This window comes from Berghia stephanieae, chromosome 2, assembly GCF_034508935.2.
Source record: "Berghia stephanieae isolate SIO BIC M18660-M18661 chromosome 2, UCSD_Bste_1.3, whole genome shotgun sequence".
Classification (NCBI taxonomy): domain Eukaryota; kingdom Metazoa; phylum Mollusca; class Gastropoda; order Nudibranchia; family Aeolidiidae; genus Berghia; species Berghia stephanieae.
In genome coordinates this window covers 28,428,196-28,436,076 of record NC_088361.1, presented here as the reverse complement: position 1 = coordinate 28,436,076, position 7,881 = coordinate 28,428,196, and the positions used below count along the sequence as shown (strand labels likewise).

The following is a 7,881-nucleotide window of genomic DNA, read 5'->3' as shown; positions in this document are numbered from 1 at the left end:
TATTTCTGTAAAATTGAAATAGTTGAGCCTCTCAAATTAAAAATACATAGAAATTGATAAACTTTTGAACTATTGTATTTAAAAGAGTTGAAGGAGGATGAGAATGAGAAGATAAAGAAGGAGAAGGAGAAGTAGAAGGAGGGGGGAGGAGAAGGAGGAGATCATATTTGCAATTTTATAGATTTAATTCGATCTTGCTACCTTCGGTCTTTCCAAAGCATAGCAACCAATTACTACTGTCGTCCTGTCATGAGGATAGCAAATAATTACTAATGCCTCAGAAAACAAGATAAACTCCGAATCTCAATGATGAGTCCTATGCTGTGCCTCAAAGGACCAGAACGATTGAAATATTATGAACTAGCTCCATTCCATTACGTCGAGTTTCCCATTTACTAGGAGCTTCAATAAGACAGGCTCTTCTATAAACATTGATATTCACGGCTTTCTCCGCCAATTTGGCTGTTATCATCCTCATCAATAGCACCGCTGACAATGTACAATGTAATTATGGAAAACTCTAATAAATAGAAATCATTATATTATTGATATTGATGTGTGATCGTTTGTTCTTCCCTCCGCTTCACTCTGTCAAAATACCTTTTTTTTTCACTCTGGCCAGAAATCTGTACTTTGAATATCTATTCATTAAAATGACCATCGACATGCCCAAAAGTTTCAATCCTGAACCTTCTCTGAAGACGTTATTGAAGTCTCAGGTTTGGAACTTTGGAAAAGTCCGGAGTTATTTCAATGACTCGATATGCAAAGTAAAAGTTTTCTGGTCAATATGTTTTTTAAAAGTGGTTTGCCAGAGTACGGCAATTTCCCCTCTCCCTTTCCAACACTTTTCTTTTATGTTTTGGAGTGTTGATTTGATACAGAGAATTCAGCAAAGGATTCGGTTAGAATAGTTTTTATTAGATTACAAAAAATTCACAATTCCGATTTATCACAATTCCCAATAAGCTATCACACCCATGGGGGAATCAATAAAACAATGAGCTTACATGCGTATCGCAAATGATTATAAGCATAAACAAAACTTATTATAGCGTATTTTCTCAAAGTTTTACTAAGCTCAGTGAGCATTACAACGGTTCGCATCCACTATGTCCCGATAAAGTATAAAAAAATGTCTCCACAAAGCAATTTTTTTGGACTAGTATGTCCACATTAACTGGAACTGCTTATATCTATGATAAGGTACTCCTTCTCCTTTGAGTTGAATGGGGTGATTTGCATTTTGGGTTATGCCCAGATAGACAGAACCGGGAGCAGTGTGTGTTATCACTGTAACCCATTTTGTTTCTAATCACGGTCCTCTTGACTTTGTTCCAAGATGACCATATATACTGAGCAATCCTGTTGAAGGATTTGAAATAAGGATATCATCCTGACCCTCTATGTCCAGGCTTATTGCAAAAATATGAAAAGTACCCTTTTCCAACGTCATCGTAAATAGTCTATGATGGGATATAAATAATCCATCAAACAGAGACGTCTGTTGTCCACAGGAATTAACCATTTTGTCACAGTGAGCAAATCGAGGGTTAGTAATCTTACACAAGTATCTGAAGCGGGACTCCAACCCGTGACCTCCTGACTGTAAAGGCGCCTTTAAAAGGTTGCCTACATTAGAAATAAACACATTAAAGCAATTAAAACATGGAAATGAATATTGTATTGGCGCTAAATGTAATATGCCAGGATTCATGCAGTATTGCATTTGTCATTCTGAAAGAGTTGCCAATTGCCTGGCAAAGACACGGAGGACCCCGCTGGATCCCAGCCTTTTCAAACGCATAATGGCCGGTGCCGTTGAATCAGGTACAAACCCAGAAAAGTCCTTGTGACCTCTGTAATAAAAATATAATAATAATAATATATTTTATTATCCAAAAAATTGAAATTCGTTTACAGACGTAAAGATATGTATGAGAAATTAGAAAGTAAAGAAGGGCAGAAAAATATTTTCAGAATAGCGAAATAGAGGGACAAGAATAGGAGAGATATACAACATATTAAGATGATCAAAGATGAGAATGGAAAAGTATTGGGCAAAGATGAAGAGATTCGAGCACGATGGAAAACATACTGTGAACATCTCATGAATGAAGAGAATGACAGGGGGAGGAGAAGTGCAGATTTACAACCTAAAGAGAAGATAGTAGATGAGATAAGCAAGAATGGGGTGTGGGGATGAAGCAGTTCGACCAGACGAGATACCAACAGAAGTCTGGAAATCTCTTGGAGATTAAGGGTTAAATTCCCTGGTACGGTTATTCAATGAAGAAAAAATACCAGAAGAATGGACAAAAAGTACGTTGATCCCCATATACAAAAATAAGGGAGATGATCAAGAATGTGGCAATTATAGGGGCATCAAGTTAATGAGCAACACAATGAAGATATGAGAAAGACTAATCGATAAGAAGATTAGAAACGATGTGGACATAAGTGAAGACCAGTTTGGATTTGTTGCTGAGAAAAGTACAACGGAAGCTATATTTGCTCTAAAAGTGACCGCAGAGAAGTATAGAGAAAAGCAAAGAGAATAATACTGTATGTTCATTGACCTGGAGAAAGCATATTATAAGGTACCAAAAGTTCAAGGTGACAATTAAAATGTATTTATTTGTAATTAGCAATAATTTGTCTAGTAAGTAAAACTAGTGATCCGAAAAGTACGAAAATCTCAAATTGCCCAACCAAATTTGTCCACACCAAACGGCTTTTAAAACGCTGTTTTTTTTTTTTTTTTTGTTTTTTTTGTTTTGTTTTTTTTTTTGGGGGGGGGGGGGGTTGGGGGGGGGGTTGTTGGTGTTTTTTTTTTTTCTTTTTTTTTTTTCTTTTTTTTTTGGGGGGGGGGGGGGGGGGGGGGGTTGGAATTTGGAATTAAAATCCTGTCTTGTAGTTAGGACTCACTGGCATATGGGTTTTTTTTTCCCCTCAAAATAAAAACCATCTAGAGAAGAAGAAAGAAAGAAAGAGAGAGAGAGAGAGAGAGAGAGAGAGAGAGAGAGAGAGAGAGAGGCAGGGAGAGATAGAGAGAGAGAGAGGAGCTTTTATATAACTAAATACCACCATGCTCTAAGAGCTCATAATGACGATGAAAAAGTTGAGGTTAATGTATCTATTTAGGTGGTGCAATTTTGACGACGTATTTCCAAGACGTGTTCATCTTTGACGCATCTTTATTGATAGAGTTGAAGACTACTGGGAACAGTTAAAGTACTCTGTGGCAAACACCCCCAAGCTTTTGTGACAATTAGGGACACGCACGCATAAATCATCCCCAAAAAATCAGCCTGCTTCCACTTTTATCTTAAGGTCCAAGGATTTCCTGGTCATAAAATAATAGTCAGAGAAGAACTTTTCAATAAAAACGTGTTATGTCAATGGTTATAAATAACTATTTCATAAAAGACATTTTCACCCTTTATTTCCACGTCTTAAGCCCTTTAATTTATGCGGCTATGTGGTCTAGTGGTATGACGCTGGCTTTCGGATCAGAAGGTCCTTGGTTCGAGCTTCGTTCGGCGCATAGTTGAGTCCTTAGAGAAGGCTCTTTACTCAGATTCTCTTACCTTACTCAGGTGTAAAATGAGTACCTGGCCGTTAACAGCGTTGTCTCTGTCCGAAAAAAATCGTAATATCGCCTAACAGGCGTCATGTCCCGTTAAATGTTAAATTTTGCTGTTGACAAGGGATCCCTTGTAAAGCGCATTGAGCACGTTAAGTGGGCATTGCGCTATATAAAAACGCTCAACTTTAATATATCTCCTGCATGTTGCTCAATTTCCATTATGAAATAGGAAGCACATGAAGCAATTTAAGACTTTTGTACCAGATATTTGGTCTGACGTAGATTTTAATTTTAAACAAGCAGGACAGGTTTTTGGCTAAAACAAGCCAAGATTAATTACTATAACATCGCAGCGATACAGAGAATTATTAGAAGGAGGCGAAGGGAATGGGACAATGGTGTGACAAAATTCTTAGTTCTGTTTTATATCATCTTACTTTATTTCGAAATTCATATGACGGCAAACCTTTTTTTTTTAAAGTTAAAAAACGACAACAACAAAATAAAAACAACTTGAGTGTTTTTCCTTCCGTGCAGTTATTCTTAGATTGATATAAACCATACAACAACAACCTTGACTTTTCGAGTATCTACAGTGTATTTGTATTACGATATTTCACTTCACAAATCGGCTGTTTTTTGTGTTTTTATTTTGTTTTTTGTTTTTTGTTGTTGTTTTTTTTTGTTGTTGTTGTTGTTTTTAAATTTGTTCCCGTCGAATATGTAAACGTTATTGAAATTAGCCTTTTTACTTGTTTTCACTATATTATCATCGTCTGGTTTATTTTTTATTCAATATGGATGCTGGAGACGACATTGAATTATTTTGAAAACAAATGATTACTTTGTTTTGAACTTGGTCACATCGCGGAAGCACTCTCTGAAGCTGGTACCATGGGATATAACTTGATTTCAAAACTGACCTGAAATGGCGCTATTGTGATCTATTTTATTCCTTTCCTCTTTCCCTTGAGTGCCCTTTTTTAAAAACAATTAGTCATTAATCCTTTAATGGCGAATCTACTGTTGTGATGTCATAATCTCTTAGCTTCTGGTTTTAAACTCCTTTTTCAATAATAATAAATTTCGCTTATACAGCGCATTTTCCCCTGTGAATGCCTCTATGCGCTTTACAATAAAATCTCGAGAATAATTAAAAACGTGAAAACGTGGTAAATGGTAAACGATGATTATTATCAAAATTGGCTCGATTCGTACTGGGTGTTATCTATGTGCTTTTTTGTTTTGTTTTTGTTTTGTTTTGTTTTTGATTTTGTTTCTGTGTTGTTTTTTATTGTTGTTGTTTTTTGGGAGTTTTTTTTGTGTGTGGATTTTTGTTGGGTTTTTTTTTTTTGGTTTTTTTTTTTTTTTTTCTTTTGTTTTTTTTTTTTTTTTGTTTTTTTTTTGGGGGGGGGGTATTATTTTTCTTGATATGTATATCTATAAAAATAATATGATATTTTATAGAATTATGATAAATTCATAAATTTTTAATCAGACATAATATACATGCTAATTGGTTGTTATACACTTTCATAAAAACAAAATATTAAAAGGCAACTAGTTCAAATTGGTCCCAGGTTTGAGAGTTTTTGACAAGATAAGGGTCATTTCAATCGATCGATATTTGAAGGACTCGTTTCTGCCCAAAATGTTTAACGTCGACATCTTAGGTTTAAGACATTTTGACAAACCGACGTTATAAGAATGTTAATCTTTGGTGTAATAATTAACCTGTCAAAATGTGTCTTTGGAAGTTATTACAGCTTTCACCAAGACAACATGATTCAGGCTTGACAGAGTCGTGATCTTTATATATATATATATATATATATATATATATATATATATATATATATATATATATATATATATATATACATACATACATACATATATACATATTATATTATATATACATATATATATATATATATATATATATATATATACTCGTATATATAAAGTGCAAGGCGTCGTGATAAGTGTTGCTGTTATAAAGCACTTTAAGCATATATATATATATATATATATATATGTATATGTGTGTGTGTGTGTGTGTGTGTGTGACCAGCCAGGTTTCATTTCACTCTCGTGCATGATTTTTTTAAATGCAAATAAAGAGCCTTTTCCAAGGACTCGGCATTGTGCTTCCCACAGCTGAACTCGAACCCGGGACCAACATGTGAGTGTCAAACCCTTAGACCACAAAAATGCACAAACATTCGCCTCTCTTATATTATTGTAACTCTCAAAGTAAAAACGGTAAATTTAAAAGATTCAACCACGAATGAGCTGTACCATATCAAAACACTTATTTCATCATTTCGCTCAGAAAACTGTTTATTTCAAATCTCAATCGATTCACTTGTCAAAAAGTCTCGAGCCTAAGACGTCTATGAAGTATTAGATTTAAAAACGGTTGGCAAGTCGGATGTCATATCGTCGTTTACTTACTTGCAGGACCGATAACCCAATTCTTATGGTCTCATTATTGTAAGGGGAAATAATCTCAAACCATCACAAGATACTGCCCAGAACAACAATGTTAAAACAAGCCCATAATTGCGTTCGGTCATCAGACCTGTAAATAAATTGCACGCAGTGTCATATCAATCAATCAATCGATATTTGGAGTTCATGTTTTGTAGCCAAAATAAAATAAAAAAAAAACAAAAAATTGTTTGGCCAGTTACGCAGAGCTCTCGTCATTTTCATTGAATGCTCGTTTATGGCGCTGTGCCTTTTTTTCTTTCTACTTTGTATACACTCACATTGATTGAGCCATATGGCTTACAACAAACGGCTCTTTGTACTCTTAATGAAATCAACCAATATGTCATTGCGGTAGAAAGTTTAATTTTACATGTGTCGAGTGCAGGAACCGGATAAATTAAATCAAGCCAGTGGATACTAAACCTAAAGGGAGAAAGAACGGGAGGCAAATATTGCCAGAAATTGACAAAATAACTTTGTATGATTTAGCCAGATCTTTAAAAAAAATTTCAAACTATGATGAATTCATATGATTTTCAACTGATTGAAAATTCCCGAAGCCGAGAATTCAAAGATATTCGAGTTTAAAAAGCTTCTTTTTTGTTTTTTACAAGCTGAGGTTTACTTTTATTCATCGATTTAGAAATAAATACTTTCTAGACAAAAAGAAAGAGGCATTTTGTCAGTTTTCGACAGAGTTCTACAGATGTAATAAGATCAGCGTTCATAGCGGAAACAGATATAATCACTAAACGCAAATGAAATTAAAAACAAAAGCATCAAACCATTTTGAGGAAAAGGTAGAAAATTAAATCAAGCAAATAAAATGATAATCTTAACAAAGGCAAGTACGAGCAACACCCTTGATGAACTTGTAATTTTACTAAGTAACTTAGCTTGGATTTTTTTTCAATTGTTTTTCTTTCAGGGCCGTTTTAGCAGCATTGAAATAATATTATGAAAAAATTTCTTGAAAAAAAAAATAAAGATTCCGAATCAAGGTCACCGATGGTCGTTTGACGGTAATAAGTTTAAATGTATGGATTTGATACAACAACGAAACGAGGTTTATATTTCTTACATAATTTACGAATTTCTGTCCAGTCTCTATTAGATATTATTATTTTTATTTTTTTAAAATTATTATCATCATCACCACCACCACCACCATCATCATCATCATCATCATCATCATCATCATCATCAGCAGCAGCAGCAGCAGCAGCAGCAGCAGCAGCAGCAGCAGCATCAACATCATCGTCATCAACATCATCAAAATCATCACACAGTAATTTCCACCCCAAGCGCCCGTTTGTGGAGAAGTAGCAAGCAAAACGACATACAAGTACAAGCGGGACGAGTGTTCAAGCGCTTTTCTTTAGGGTTGACCCTAATAATATAATAATATTATAACTTTCCGCTACGATATCATAAGATATCGTCGCTTAGACATTCCACGCAGGAATATAGACAATTAATCAAACAAGATAATTGATGTCAACAGGAATCACTCATGTTTTCCAAGTGAGCAAATTAGGGGTTAATAATCTTGCCCAAGGAAAAAAACCGAAAGGGCCTGAGGTGGAGCTCGAACCCGGGACCTTCAGGATCACAGTGCAATGCCTCAACCACTCGGCCACTTCGCCCCCTGGGTTGACCCTTGTATTTGTTATAGACTGTAAATTGGCGCTCTGTTTGCTTTACGGAAATAGATTGTCTTGTTAGGTAATGATAATTAGATTATGTTTTTTTTAAAAATAATTTTTATCTTTTAGCTGCATCTATGCCGCTAACAA

At 34.9% G+C, this 7,881-nt stretch overlaps 1 protein-coding gene across 1 annotated transcript in view; it reads left to right on the top strand.

Annotated features, from left to right (window-relative positions):
* Positions 1–551, top strand: part of LOC144964647 (uncharacterized) — a 15,671-nt gene extending 15,120 nt beyond the window's left edge. The window contains exon 4 of the mRNA XM_078899137.1: positions 1–551. This exon is cut by the window's left edge and continues 2,777 nt beyond it. The gene's annotated coding sequence lies outside the window, so the exon portion shown is untranslated.
* Positions 552–7,881: the final 7,330 nt, after the last annotated feature.